The sequence below is a fragment of the Pelodiscus sinensis genome, chromosome 3, assembly GCF_049634645.1.
Source record: "Pelodiscus sinensis isolate JC-2024 chromosome 3, ASM4963464v1, whole genome shotgun sequence".
Lineage (NCBI taxonomy): Eukaryota > Metazoa > Chordata > Testudines > Trionychidae > Pelodiscus > Pelodiscus sinensis.
Genome location: NC_134713.1, coordinates 174427609 through 174443633, shown reverse-complemented (window position 1 = coordinate 174443633; position 16025 = coordinate 174427609). Strand labels below are relative to the sequence as shown.

At 44.9% G+C, this 16025-nt stretch overlaps 1 long non-coding RNA gene across 1 annotated transcript in view; it reads left to right on the top strand.

Annotated features, from left to right (window-relative positions):
• Nucleotides 1–14996, top strand: part of LOC142827687 (uncharacterized) — a 158538-nt gene extending 143542 nt beyond the window's left edge. Inside the window, exons 3-4 of the long non-coding RNA XR_012902398.1 lie at nucleotides 13992–14096; nucleotides 14860–14996. This is a non-coding gene — a long non-coding RNA (uncharacterized LOC142827687). The remainder of the gene's footprint in view (nucleotides 1–13991; nucleotides 14097–14859) is intronic.
• Nucleotides 14997–16025: the final 1029 nt, after the last annotated feature.

The following is a 16025-nucleotide window of genomic DNA, read 5'->3' as shown; positions in this document are numbered from 1 at the left end:
ATTCCACCACCTCCCTAGGTAACCCATTCCAGTGCTTCTCCACCCTCTTAATGAAATAGTTTTCCCCAAGATCCAACTTAGACCTCCCCCACTGTAACTTGAGACCATTGCTCCTTGTTCTGCCATCTGTCACTATTGAGAACAGTCTCTGTTTATCCTCTTTGGAACCTCCCTTGAGGAAGTAGAAAGCTGCTATCAAATCCCCCCTTACTCTTGTCTTCTGCAGACTAAATAAGCCCAAATCCCTCAGCCTCTCTTCATAAATCAAGTGCTCCAGCTCCCTAATCATTTTGATTGCCCTCTGCTAGACCCTCTCTAATGCATCCACCTCCTTTCTGCAGTGGGAGCCCCAGAACTGGACGCAATATTCTAGATGTGGCCTCACTAGTGCTGAATGAAGGGGAATAATCACTTCTCTAGATCTCCTGGCAATGCTCCTCCTAATGCAATCTAATATGCCATTAGCCTTCTTGGCTACAAGGGCACACTGTTGATGCATATCCAGTTTCTCATCCACTGTAATCCCTAGGTCCTTTTCTGACAAACTGCTACTTAGCCAATCGGTCCCCAGCCTGTAACAATGTTTTGGATTCTTCTGCCCCAAGTGCAGGACTCTGCACTTGTCTTTGTTGAACATTATCAGATTTTTTTTGGCTCAAACGTCTAATCTTTCTAGGTTACTCTGGACCCTATTCCTGCCTTCCAAGTAATGGGACTTATTTTGAAATAACCCCTAGTGTAGATGAGGGTTGAGTTCCTATGCACCATGTGTCTTTTAACTGTAAGCTTTTTTGTAAAAGCAGGTAAATTCATGCACATTATATGTTGTACTTTTATTATTTGCTTTCTCCTGAGATAATGTATCACCTTGATAGCATACCTTTTGATCTGGCAGCACTATGGGAGGCACTGATGTTTCTTAAAATGTTACTTTCATTACTACCTGCTACATAAACGATGGCACTCATTGATTTGGAGAGATGGTATTAACCATCATCAGGTTCCTCAATACCTCACTGTGGGCTGGGCTTCAAGCATTTCTAAATTGCAGATATTTCCATACCAAAACAAAGTGCTGTAAAACCTGCAGTCCTCTTGATCATGCTATGACCTTTGTCTATATGGGAATCTTCTACTGAAGTGAATCTCTCAAATTTAATTTAAAGGATGGTGAAATCAGCCTATCAGAGCTTTTCACTTAATGAAAACCGGGATCAATTGTAAAATGTACAGTCTCATTACCATAGATGGTGTAAATCAGTTACATAAACACATCCTGTAGATTGTACTGCTGACCTCAGTGACAGTAGGTATAGGAAGAAAAAAAATGCCATCATTTAAGTGTAGATGGATTTAGACTTTAGGTTTTCAGTTTCCCTATGTTTTAGCCTCAAGAAAACATTTTTTTTGCTTGTAACCATTTGTAATTCTATCCTTCTTACCTGAACTCACTAAAATCCTATCTCCTTTTGCTAATAAATTTATTCAGCTTTTATTCTGTGGTGTGTTTTGAATAGAAGTGACAGTTAACTCCCATGCAGTTTGTTTCCTTAGAGGAGCAAAGGAATCTTATTACTCCTCTGAGTATCCAGGAGAGGACTAGACACTGCAGAATACAGCGTTTTTGAAAAATCTAAGACTGGTGGTGTTAGGTTATCTTGTAACTTACAGTATGCATCTTCTGTATGTAGATGACTACATACAAAGGACTCTACAACTATGTCTATACTGCCCCCGTTTTGTGCAAAAATATGAAAATGAGGTGAAGCAGGGAATAACACTGTGCTTCATTTGCATAATTAATGAGGCTCCATTTTTGCGCATGTCTACCTAGCTCCTTTTTGAACAAAACCCTCCTCTTGTGCAAGAGTCTGAAAAGGAGTTCTTCCTGAAAAAAATGCAGGACGGCTCTTGCACAAGAGGGGGGTTTTTGTGCAAAAAGGAGCCATGTAGATTGTTCTTTTTTGAGCAAAAGCCTCTTGCACAAAAAACGGAGTCTCATTAAATATGCAAATGAGGCACAGCGATATTCCATGCTTTGCCTCATTTGCATATTTTTTGCACAAAATGGCTGCAGTATAGACAAAGCCTACATGTTTTTTCAGATGCCTCTCAGAGTCTGTGTCTTTCTCTCAACATCTGGAAAACCAAGGTACTTTACCAGCCCCCACCTGCACAAACTACTCTTCATACTCCACAAATCAACATCAGTGGAGAAACCCTGGAAAATAAGGACCATTGTCCATAATGGGGCAGCTATCTCTCCCAAATAACCAGTTTTGACACAGAAATTGAATAAAGGATTTACTGTGCCAGCATATCCTTTGTAAGGTGGCTTAAACAAGTCTTCCACAATAGGGATCTGTAAATAGACACCAAAATCTTGATTTGCAAGGCAGTTGTCATCCCATTCCATTCATCTCTGTGGGTATAAGAGCTGTGGCTAAAGCAATCCCATCTGCAGGAGGATTCCCAGGCTCAGCTGGGAAGACCAATGCATTAACAACAGAATTCTCACTGAGTCAACACCTGTAGTGGAGAAGTGCAGGTCATGAAACACCAATTCCGCTGGGCTGGCATTGTGTACATATATGCCTGATATTCACCTTCTGAAGCATGAGCTCTTCCCTCAGTTTCAACAGAGAAGAAGGGCTCACAAAGGCCACTGGAAGCAATTCAAAGGCATACTGAAAGTGCACCTTTAAAAAGGAGACATCAACCCAACAAACTGGGAGGACTCCGGGTGGAAAGAACATAGTGCTGAAATACAATATACCAAGCCACAGCTCATCTGAAGGAGATCAGATGTGCTCACGAGACAAAGAAGTAACAAAGGAAGAAAGTAAGAGCACAGCAGTCCAGCCACAACTATGGCTTCTCCAAGATTACACCTGTCACTTCTGAGGGAAAATCTTCAGGGCATGAATTGAGCTCTTCAGCCACTTAAAAATCCATCAGTGAACCCTCTTGGCAGACATCAGCCTTGCATCAGCCAGGCAAAGAAGTGTGGATTAAAGACCTGTAAATGCAGCAGAGATGGTGCAAGTGATGACAGGTAATTCATTCCTCTAAGAGTAGGTCTACACTGCACGCTTATTTCGAAATAAGGTATTCCAGAATAATTATTCCAAAGCAGCTTATTTCGAAATAGCATGTCTACACTGCAGAGAAGCCTCAAAATTAGTCCAAGGCACGCTTCCCTAATGCAGATGTGCTATCTCAATTTAGAGCCCCAGGAGGCACTGGGGAGGATAAACTGGTGAGGGGCTATTTTGAGATAGCAGCAGTGGAGTGTCTACACATGTCTTATTTCAAAGTAGCTATTTCAGAATGAGGTTTACAGATTTCAGAATAAGTTGTCTGTTATTTCAAAATTATTTCAAAATAATGGAATGGCTGTGTAGACGCTCTCATTCTTATTTCAAAATAATGCTAGTTATCTCGAAATAACGGTGCAGTGTAGACACATCCTAACTGTGAAAGCTGCATTCACAAAGCTAAAATTATGACATTAAATTACCAGACTGCATGACTTCTTAAAATTCTGCTTGACAAATGCTTAGAATAGCTCTGTTTTTGAGAGATCATTGGACTTCTGAAGTGTTAGAGCTGTCAACTGGACTAAATGAATGGTGTATTTAATATTTTTACAGGTATTATGATTTATCATGGAAATGCCTCTTTTCCCATCACATTATCAATGACAATCAGTTTGCTTTTTTATATTGATTTGCTTAAATGTGTTTTTGAGTTATTCTTGAAAATGAAGTGGAATCCCCTGAGTCTAGGAGGCAAAGGAATTTGATTTGGCATTTTGAACATGCACATTCAAAAATATTGCTTTACTTTATAGAAAAATCTCTCCAGAGTTTTCTACATTTCCATTATTGGTAGTGTCATGCAATATTATTATTATAGGTTGTTAGAAGTACACTGATAGCTTGGTTTTTGACTGGAAGAAAAAAAAAGCTGCTATATTTTATTCATTGTTTTATTGCTGTGTAAATTAAATCATAAAAACAATGAGGAATCTTGTTGTACCTTAGAGACTAATAGATTTATTAGGGCATGAGCTTTCATTGGGAAAACCCATTTCATGATATGAATTGGAGTGGAATTTACAAAATTCAGGGTATATAACAGCAAAAGAAGTACCTGTCAATTGTAAGACCAGTGTTAATGAGGATAATTAAATCAGGGTGAATGTGTCTCATTTGTAGCATTTGATGTGGAGATGCAAATATCAAAAGAAGGGAAATTGCCTTTGTAATGCAGTAGCCAGTTACGATTTCTATTCAAGACTAAGTTGGTAGTGTTGAATTTGTAAATGAATTCTAGTTCTGCTGTCTCTCTCTGTATTCTGGTGATAAAGTTCTTTTTTTAGAATGATGGGTACTCCAGGGAGGTTAAAATGTTACCCTACTGGTTTATGATGTCTGATGTCTGATTTGCGTCCATTTATCCTTTGGCACAGAGATTGTCCGGTTTGGCCAACATACATGACAGAGGGGCACTGATGACATTTGAAGGCATGTATCACATTAGTGGATGTGCAGGAGTAAACTCTATAAACTTGACACACATCCTCCAGCTGGCATAAATTGGCATATTTTCCTTGAAGTCAAAGGAATGAGAAACTGGTCCAATATTTGTCTATTTGGACTTCTTTAGGCACTAACTACAGTGACTAAAGCTTTTCTCTGTGGCTATGTGTAGACTGCAAGCCTCTTTCGAAAGAGAGCGTCTAGACTGCACGGAGAAATTTCGAAAAAGCGGCTTGCTTTTTCGAAAGAAAGCATCCAGTGAGTCTGGATGCTCTCTTTCGAAGAAGCCCTATTTACATTGAAGAACGCCTTCTTTCGAAAGAGGAACTTTCGAAAGAAGGCGTTCTTCCTCGTAAATTGAGGTTTACCGCCATCGAAAGAAAAGCCGCGTTCTTTCGAATTAATTTCGAAAGAACGCGGCTTGAGTCTGGACGCAGGGGAAGTTTTTTCGAAAAAAACCCTGAGTCTGGACACAGCCTCTCTGGTCAGCCTTTTGGATTTTTCTCTCCTTACTTTTCCCCTTTTTATTCATTGGCCAAATATGTTATGCAAACAATCTTGGGGTAAACAAAATTATGGAATTTGATTTCAGAATATATTTCGAAATAAATATTCTCCTTCTATCTTAAGTCATAAAGGGGGCATCCTGCAAAGGAATGTTTACATGGTGATGTATCCAGACAGGCAAATAATTTCTGAGAAGTATCCTTCCTGTCTCAGCAATCTATCTATTGACTTTGATTTTTATCTGCTTAGGTTTAAGTACCCATTCTCCAGATACTTAATAATACCCTGTTCCCAACTCCCACCCCCCTTCCTCTTTCTTTTCTCTTCCTACATCCACCAGCCCCAAGTGCACCTCCATGGGTGGGGAAGGGGTTGCCCTCTCCTCCCCCAGGATGCAGTGAAGTTCATTGTAGTAGGGGCAGGAGTGGGATCCTGCTCCAGAGTGAGAGCTGTGCTCCCTGGCCCTGGCATAGCCCTGCCAGAGCTCTTTCACCTCACTCAAGAGTCCTGGTGTGGCCCCTTGTGGCCAGGATCTCAGCCATCCAACCATATATGTCCGCATTCCTTCATCTGGAGCAGAGATCCTGGAAGTTCTCTTCTTTGCCCCATTCTTGCTGGAGGGTCAGGATCTTCACCCCGGACCAGGATGGCATATGCCTTTTCTAGCCCCTGGTAGGCTCCTGGGAGCCCTGGGCATGCTCTCTGGGGGTATGTCTAAACTACATGCCTCCTTCGACGGAGGTTTCACGAGGCATACCTGTGCCGATCAAGAAAGGCTTCTTTGTCGGCGCGTTGCGTCCAGACTGCCCCGATCTGCCGACAAACAGCTGATCGGCAGAGCGGGGCAGCCATTTAAATTTAAATGAAGCCGCGATTATTTTAATCGTGGCTTCATTTCCCTCTGCCGATCTGGCTAATCTACATGCCTCCGTCGACAGAGGCATGTAGTTTAGACATACCCTGGGAGGGCCAGTGTGCTCTTGGGGGGCTTGTGGTTGGGAGATGGGTACCCGTAACTGTGGGACTGGCAGATGTGCGGTGAGTTGCAGCCCCCAAGACTGGCTTCCTGCCACATACCCTGTCCCGGATGTCTGCAGCTTTAAGAATAGGAACTATAGAGTTGTGATGAGTGTGGATGGAGTGCCAGCAGGGCACCTGTGTATCCTGGAGGCCTCTTTTTTCAAAATAACTTCCTCCATGTCCACAAATGCCTTTTTCAGAAAAAGCTTTTTTGGAAAAAGCATTATTCCTCTAGAATGAGGTTTATCACTGTCGGAAAAAGTCCTCCACTATTTTGACTTTTTGTCATAACAATGCTATTGCAGTGTGGACACAAGTAGGCTATGTCTACACTCGCGGGTTCTTGCACGAGTAATATGCAAATGAGGCTAAGCGTGGAATATCGCCGAGCCTCATTTGCATACCTAATGAGCCACCATTTTTTTCAGAAGAGGCTCTTGCGCAAGAAGGAGCGTCCACACTGCCCCTTCTTGCGCAAGAAAAACCCTCTTGCACAATACTGTTACACCTATTACTTTTCAGGAAGAATGGCATTGCGCAAGAGGGTTTTTCTTGCACAAGAAGGGGCAGTGTGGACGCTCCTTCTTGCGCAAGAGCCTCTTCTGAAAAAAATGGTGGCTCATTAGGTATGCAAATGAGGCTCAGCGATATTCCACGCTTAGCCTCATTTGCATATTGCTCGCACAAGAAGCCGCGAGTGTAGACATAGCCGAATTGTTTTAGGGTGTAGACATACCCTGAGTAATAGCATCTTTCTCTTTTCCTTTGGGACAGTCTTAACTTTTGAAAACCCTCTTTTGGAGATCTCAGTTTCTTTGCTGGCCATTGTTCAGTGTGTGAACTGGTGCTTGCTCATTATACATACCTCAGAACACACTGAATGCTTTCAACAAGAAAACCCAAGACCATATGAAATGTAAACTCTGTGGTTTCCTCTCACCTCAGCAAAAAGATACATCTCAGTTAAAAATTCTAAGTGGAGAAATTCTGTTTCCAGTTAGAAAAAAGAGAGAAAAATTGAGCTATTTAATAAAATTAGTAATGTTACCCCTATTATAGCTCCAGCAGAAACCTGTTTCCAAATTTCCAAATGCTATTAATATGCTCCAGTAGAGACTCAAGTAGCTGTGTTTAGATTTGGAGAATTTCAACATTCTCTATGCCTTGAAGAAGAAGAAAGAAAAAAATCTATGGATGGGAAAACTTGGAAGGATTTAACACTGTATTAGAAAGCTGGCGGCTCTTCTGTTGAGATCAGGAGTGGCGCTCTCATTGAGGTGAACAGAAGAAGATGTCAGCATATGTGCACATTATCTCAAATTACACTGCAAGAGTGCTTAGAGTCTTAGTTTTAAGCTTCAGTGTGAGGAAAACAATGGGGTAGAGGAGCAGCATGCCAAAAGCACTGGGATTTATTCTTCAGCATGAGCCAGAGTCAACACACCGCAGCCTGATTCAGGCACAGAATTCTTGTGAGCTACTCAGCTTTTAAGATTCTAGATGATTTAGCATTATCCATTTCCATGCCTTTGGTTTTGAAAGCAAAAAGGGGCTCTGTAAGCTTAACTACATGTCTTTGTTACACTTCCCTAAGCTGACTGACTCCAGTAGATGTCACTATGGCCCCCAAATTAGAGAGAGCACATTTTTAGGCGTTATTTGTTATGTTGTGCGATACACTTGATATCAACAACATTCAAATGTCTTTATAATAATGGCTCTGAATCAACACTCTGTTTTGCCAAATTCGGCTCTTTACTGAGCCAGGAGAGGTTGGATACCTGTCATTTCCCTTCTAAACTCCAACAAGGAATGTAAAACAAATGCATACATGGACTGGGACCAGCTGCAGCAGAAAAAATGAGGAAAACATCCCAGTGGAAAATGCTAGAGAAATTCTTCCTCCAGGCACAGAATATTGTTATGTGCTGTGTTACAGAGAGCCTTGCATTAATACATATGACCTTAGCATTAAGGTAAAGAATAGCTGCTTTATTGAATAAAGTCAGCAGAGCTTGGAGACCTATGTAAAGCTGAAAGCCCCCCAAATATCCTGCCCCAGGAATAGTTCTTGAAATGGATTTTTCAGGGCTAGACACTAATTTGATTCCTTCATGTGAGGGATCTTCTGCTGAACAGGAATAAAGGGTAACAAATGGATTTTGACATCTTGCACCCGTAGTTCTCAATCTATAGCCGTCATTGGCGCTATAACTAGAATAGGGTGTGGGAGGCATCTTCCCTGGATGCAAAGCCAGCAGGAGGGCACGTAAAAAAGGGATAGTGCAGAAATGAGTCCCAGCAGGATTGAGCCCAGCAGTATCAGCCCTTTCCCTCACAGGACTGGACCCAGCAGCTGCTGCAGGAGGCCAGGGTGCTCAGGATTGTGGATCCAGTGACTATGCCTTGTTTCCTGAATAAGTTTCCTGCAGTAGGACCATGCTGACATATGGGTAGGACAGGCTGCATAACTGAACTATGTGAAGCCAAAATAGGAGATAAGTGGGCACGGGTTGAGGCCTGAGCAGGCTGGCTCACAGGGCTGGAGATGTAGCCGGTGCATGGAGGACAAACTCTAGGTGGGGGAGACTGGTGGCTGAGGCACAATTCCTGAATAGGGGGCTAGAAACCAGGGCATAATTCCTGTAGGAGGAGGTTGAGTGCTGGGGGACAGTCTCTCAGGGGGACCATTCTGCACTGGACAAGGCGCTCTGTCTCTGCAGGACAGGCACATGTGCCAGTCCAGGGTTGGGTGGTGGTGGTGTGTGTACACTGAGAGGACAGTCCCAGAGGTGTTGGATGAGGAGGAGGGATGCATGGGGGCTGGGCTGGGCCAGGCGGGTTCCCTGCACTGGGAAGGGCTCCCCATCTTTTCAGGCAGGCTCCACAGCTGTTGTCTCCAGGTGCTCAGCCCTGCCACACAGAGGGTGGCAATACTCCGTGCTATTTTCCCTCTGAGCTACTCTGAGCAGTGAGGGTCCCTGGAGTCAGAGCTGGGACCCCACAGCTGCTGAGCTGTGTGGGGATCCCACAGCCACTCTACTGCTGGGGGTGGTGAGGGACTCCAGAGCCGCAGCATCCATAGGAGTTGGAGACTTCTCCCTCCCTATTTTGTCACAGGTATTTTTAGTAAAAATTACCAGCAGGTCATGGGCTCTTCAATTGTGCTTTCTTGCCTGTGACTTTTACTATAAATATCTGTGACAAGTCCTTACCCTTACATATAACACATAGAGAGTTGCATATGTGACACACAATGGTAAGTAGGTTGAGAGCCACTGCCTTAGGCTATCAGATATGGAATCATTCCCTGGAGAAGCAGCTTGGACAAATGTAACAAGATACAGCTAAATGAGGATACCCTGGGATGCAAGGCAGAGTGCTTCTCCTTTCTTCTCTGAAGCAGTGAGGGAGAGAAAAAAAAATGGATGGGAAAGATTAAAAAGATAAGCTCTGTAAAATAAGGGAACGAGGGAAGGAAAATAAAATGTACAGTAGCATATCAAGTGCTTGGATAAATGCTGAGTATATGTTTAAATTATGACTGATTTATGTTGTGTCCTTACTATCTTACTTCTTAGCTCCCTCCTCCTTGCAGCAGAATTTTTATATCCCTCATTGCTCCTTCAAAGGCAGTGACAAAAATGTTTTGGATCAGCAGCAGACAGACATGCACCTTCCCCAGTCTCAGAGTGCACAGAGCCTTTCACCCAGCCACCCTATGGGGAAGCTAGTGATGGCAGTCCCACTTCACAGCGGGGCTGGCATTTACAAAATGCACTGATAACTTTTTCCTTTTAGCAAATGGGGCAAACTCTCCACAGTCTCTAACATATCTATTTATTTTCCTTGTGGTTCTAATTAAAGCACAAACCTAGTGCAATAAGAGACATTATCACTAAGGGCTTGATTTGGCTTCTATATATGTACACAAACACTAAATGTAGCAGGAAACACTTTTACAAAATCATCTTAGTGTACGTCCAACAGCTGGCAAATTGTGTCTACCCAAATTGTAGTGATGGAATGAATCTCCACTCAAGATTGGATAGGAAACTTTTCAACCTGTCACAACTTAAGCCAAAGACCAAAGTAAAAAATGTGCTAATCAGGGAAGTCTGTTCACAGGGGAATGAGCAGCCCTGAATGCCCTGGGGGCAGGATCTAGGATGAGGGCAGGCAGAGGGGGAATGGGCATAGCAGGGGGCAGGACCCCTGGGGCTGCTCCCTGCGAGGGCCAGGAGGGTCATGGGGGGCTTGAGACTCTGTTGAGAGTGGCAAGGCCTGTTGCAGGGAGAGCCATGCAGTGAGGTGCTGCTCTCAGGCTGGTTTCCCGCCACAAGGCTTGTCCAGGGTGCCTGCAGCTATAAGAGGGGCCAGGAGACAGGAACTATAGAGTCCTGATTACTTTGGATGGAGTGGCCACCCAGGAACCTGTGCTATTTTCTGGAGGCCTCTTCTTCCGAAAGAAAACCCTCCTCCCCATCCATACACACTTTTTTCCAAAAGAGCTCTTTCAGAAAAAGGCTTCTTCCTCGTAGAAAGAGGAGTACCAATGTCAGAAAAATCCCTCTGTTCTTTCAATACTTTATAGAATCATAGAATACTAGGACTGGAAGGGACCTCAAGAGGTCATCGAGTCCAGTCCCCTGCCCTCATGGCAGGACCAAATACTGTCTAAACCATCCCTGATAGACATTTATCTAACCTACTCTTAAATAGCTCCAGAGATGGAGATTCCACAACCTCCCTGGGCAATTTATTCCAGTGTTTGACTACCCTGACAGTTAGGAACTTTTTCCTAATGTCCAACCTAACCCTCCCTTTCTGCAGTTTAAGCCCATTGCTTCTTGTTCTATCCTCAGAGGCCAAGATGAACAAGTTTTCTCTCTCCTCCTTATGACACCCTTTTAGATATCTGAAAACGGCTGTCATATCCCCCCTCTTTTCTAAACTAAACAAACCCAGTTCTTTCAGCCTTCCTTCATAGGTCATGTTCTCTAGACCTTTAATCATTCTTGTTGCTCTTCTCTGGAACCTCTCCAATTTCTCCACATCTTTCTTGAAATGCGGTGCCCAGAACTGGACACAATACTCCTAACCAGCGCAGAGTAGAGTGGAAGAATGACTTCTCATGTCTTGTTCACAATACACCTGTTAATGCATCCCAGAATCATGTTTGCTTTTTTTGCAACAGCATCACACTGTTGACTCATATTCAGCTTGTGGTCCACTATAACCCCTAGATCCCTTTCTGCCATACTCCTTCCTAGACAGTCGCTTCCCATTCTATATGTGTGAAACTGCTTGTTCCTTCCTAAGTGGAGCACTTTACATTTGTCTTTATTAAACTTCATCCTGCTTACCTCAGACCATTTCTCCAATTTGTCCAGATCATTTTGAATTACGGTCCTATCCTCCAGAGCAGTCGCAACCCCTCCCAGCTTGGTATCATCTGCAAACTTAATAAGCATACTTTCTATGCCAATATCTAAATTGTTGATGAAGATATTGAACAGAGCCAGCGCCAAAACAGACCCCTGCGAAACCCCACTAGTTATACCTTTCCAGCAGGATTGTGAACCATTAATAACTACTCTCTGAGTACAGTCATCCAGCCAGTTATGCACCCACCATATAGTAGCCCCATCTAAGTTGTATTTGCCTAGTTTATTATCATGCGAGACCTTATCAAATGCCTTAGTAAAATCTAGGTATAGCACATCCACCGCTTCTCCCTTATCCACAAGACTCATTATCCTATCAAAGAAAGCTATCAGATTGGTTTGACATGATTTGTTCTTTACAAATCCATGCTGGCTGTTCCCTATCACCTTGCCATCTTCCAAGTGTTTACAGATGATTTCCTTAATTACTCGCTCCATTATCCATTAACTTCTGGCATAGAAGTTAAACTAACTGGTCTGTAGTTTCCTGGGTTGTTCTTATTTCCCTTTTTATAAATGGGCACTATATTTGCCCTTTTCCAGTCTTCTGGAATCTCTCCTGTCTCCCATGATTTTCCAAAGATGATAGCTAGGAAGCTTTAGGAAGAACGTGATTGCAGTGTGGACATTCCACAAGTTTTGTCAGAAAAACAGCTGTTTTTCTGACAAAACTCTGTAGTGTAGACATACCCTCAGAGAGTTTTGGAACTTATTCAGTCTGATCAACTTGGTACTAGCTGAATTCCAGGCATGGAAATCACTAGGTTAAGTTGCTTTGCTTTGCTACCAAGGACTTTGTCCTGTAGAATGCTAGGGGAAAGGGTGGCATTGGAGGTTTGTCCTTTTAGGTTTCCCTTTTCCTCCTTCCCTTTCTCTTCTTTTGTTCCCACCTCCTTTTCCATTTCTCCCTGCCTCATGAAGGAGAGGTGTATGTGTGTCAGAGGGTTTTGCTGTTACTGTGAGAGCCCTCACAAAGAGTAATTGGAGACTTTTTCTCTCTGGTGGTGACCTGGGCCATCCTTTTGGACTTCTGCTGAGATCCCTCTGCCTCCCATCTCTCAAAGTCTCAATGCTGATTGGCTGAGCAGGGGGCTATTGACAGGGAAGACTCAGGTCCTATTGTTCTCTTTAAGACCAAACAAATAAGTCACAAGCAATCATGTATTTGATTGATTGTGCTGCTTCTCTGCAATTAGTGTCTTTGTGCAATTCCCGATTCTCTCTTATGTGCCAGTTTTTCTCAAATACTTGTTGAATGATGACTATGAGCAATTGTTGGTCTGCAGCTCATTTGAGAGCACTTTATTCTGATAGGTCAATGAAACCCAAGGGGCTGATTAAAGGCAGGACATTAGCCTTGTAGAGCAGGGGGTGTGTGTGGCAGTGACATCACAAAGACCTGTTGCAAGACCTCAGCCTAATGGGGAAAGGTGGTGGGGCAAAGGTGAACCCACAGAGACCCCCTGACATCAGCCAGGTGGGACAGAGCTGTAAGGAAGAGGAAACCTCAGAGAAACCCTTATGGCTTTGTGGGAGGCTGTTGCAAAGAGATGGGGCTGGAATTGTTCTGAGACTGATCCCTTATGGTAGTGACCTGGGACATCCGCTAAGACCTCTCAGCCTCCCACTTCTCTGACTCTTGATGCTAATTGGCTGAGATGGGACCTATTAACAGGGAGCAGAAGTTTTCCAAATTTCCCAAGTGTGATCCCTGGCTGTCCCTTCCTTTGCAAGCTCTGCAGAAGGCTTTGTCTAATCCCAGGCATATTGGAGAACCTGCTGGCACAATCCCCAAACACAGACAAGTGCCATGTCAGCATGGTCAGTTGGGGCTGAGGCTGGAACTAGAAAGGGGAGACCGGGAATCCATTTTCAAGTCTGTCTTCCTAGCCTGCACCCCAGTGGACCATTTTTAGGGCAATCAGGGCAGAGCAATATTGGGCCCCTCCTCCTTCCGGGACAGGAGAAGGCGATGGAACTTCAAGTCAGAGCCCAGGCTGACTTTGGGAGTGAGATCCGTAAATCCCACATGCTCTTTCCAACTTTCACCACTCCTGCCATGAGATCCAGGAGACGGTGTTCACATAAGAGTGACAGACTCTTTCCTAGAGATTCACATGGGCCCGAGGGGAATCAGCTCTTTTTCCTACTGATACTGAGGTTCAGGAGGTGGGGAACAATTGTCTTCACAGTCATTCCCTTCCTCTGACCAAGGGCTTTCAAGCCAGTGAGGGAGCAAAGAGTCTGTCTCAATCCTGGCAGTTGATTCATGAGTCAGGTGTTCAGAAAGTATGGAACCAGTCCAGAGACTGAACAATGTGCCAGTCTAGAGAGACAAAAACAAATTGTGACAATCCCCTTCTCAAGTGCCATGATAAGTAAGCACAATGTCTCAGCCCCAGGGATGGGGTGGGCTTGTTTACACAGCATGCATACTGGTCTATTGATTCTGACCTGTCTCCTTCCTCCACAGTGTGCCAACTTCCGCATCAGGTCCACAGTGTCCCAGGAGAGAGCCAAGAACATAAAGAGTAGCAGAGCTCCATTCTGATTCACCATCCCTCTCCCCAAATTTGATGTAAGTGACCTCTGACCCCAGCTTCCTGATGCCAGACATAGGCAGGCTTGCTCTGCTAGGCTGTAGGACCTGCATGTGCAGGGGCTGTGGGTTGGGAGAGTTCCCCTTGAGAAGGCAGAGTAAGAGCGGGGAATGAGATAGACTTGAATCAAGTTCATCTTCTCCTGGTTCAGTGGAGCTCCTGGGCTTTAAAGGAGACCATGTCCCAAACTCTGCTCCGGCCAGGTTCATGCCTGGATCTGAGTCCCTTCTTATCCTCATGGAGCAGATGGGAGGGTGGGGGAAGGAAGGGGAATCCTCATGGAGGGCCCTGCCTATATCCCTTTTCTCCAGGTTTCCTTGGGGACAGAAGGAGCTGAGGGTCTAGTTCTAGCTCCTCTCCCCCAGTGTCTCCAGCAGAGGGACATGGGAGAGAAAGACTCTCTGGCCCAGGGGAGACTGGGAGCTGACAGTAGAATGCCGATGGAGTCCCCTCTCCTTCACTTCCATGAGAACTCAGCACAGTTCTCCAAGCTAGAGAACTTGGTGGCTTAGCTGCAACTGTCCATCAGTGACCCAGCCAAGGAGGGGTTTTGCTTGGTCTACAAACTGCTGGTACACTGGAGGTAAGGAAACCCAGCTGGGACATGGGATCCAATAGAAAAACAACACTGATAGAACCCAGGCAACGAGACCCTGAAGAAATGATCCACCTTCCATCTGAGACTGTCCCGCATTGGTTAAAACTTGCTAGAACTCTCCCATTCTCTCCTACTCCATTTAGGATCAACCCCCTTCCCTGGCACCAAGAATACTCTACCTACCATAGGGAGCCCTGCTATACTGTGATACTGGAGATACAACCCAGTTGGAGTGGAAGAATACAGCCACCAAAACCAGATAGAGAAATCTGACAATGCGAAGCTGCTAAAGAACAGCTGTCATAGGGAAATGGGGGAATGGAGGCAAGAGCTCCTTCTACAGTGGGGTGGAGGGTGGGTCTGGCACTGGAAGTCACTGGAGAGGAAGATGAGTCCTTCCCAGGTTGACATTTTCCATTAATCCTCCCTGATTACTGGGGGCATCAAAGTCTCTGACATGCCCTTGTTCTCTTGAGACAGGAGGACATCACGGCCATGGCAATGTGCTAGCTCCATTCCATCTGATCCTGTCACCAGAATCTGCAGGGGCTATGCCTCTGATGGCCTGAAGACCCACACTGGGCAGGGCAGATTAGAAAGCAGAACTGGGCCGCTGGGATCCCACCCCAGCACCTCTGGAGAACCTGCTCCAACTGGAGGAAGAGTTTCAAACGGAGCCCACATGCTAGCTCAGAAACAAAGGGTTAAACCAACACTGCCAGCCATTGTTGTAATCAATGTAATCAGGCAAACAGCTGCTGGGAGGATCAAAGGGCTGGGAAGCAGATTGGCAGGGCTGCTAGAGGGGAGTGAGCAAACAGGAGAAAGGCACTCTGGGCACCAGACTGCTAGAGAGCCATCCCGGGACAGCCCCACAGCAAGGGGCAAAGAGGCCAGCAGACGAAACCCCCTGATGATCCTGACCATAGAGTGGATTCCCAGATTCCTGGGCATGAGGAGTGGAATCATAGCCCTACTGAGCTGAGTGAGTTGGAGCCACATCCTTCATCTGTTTGGCCAAGGGATGTGCCTCTGACACACCATCTCCCAGAGCCAGACTGCTCCGAAAGGGAGAGACTACAGACAACAGAGAACAAAAGACTGGCCTGCGGAGATGCTGAAGAAGGCTGCAGCAGGAGTCCTGGCTGCTGGAGACTCTGCTAGAAGCATCTGCCCCACGCCTGAGAGTCGGGACCAGCCATTGCCTAAGATTATAGACCCTTTTGCTCTGACATCTGGAGAATTCTGGACATGTGGCCATGTGGCCCATGGAGAGGAAGGGACCAGGCTCCCACACTATTTCATGGAG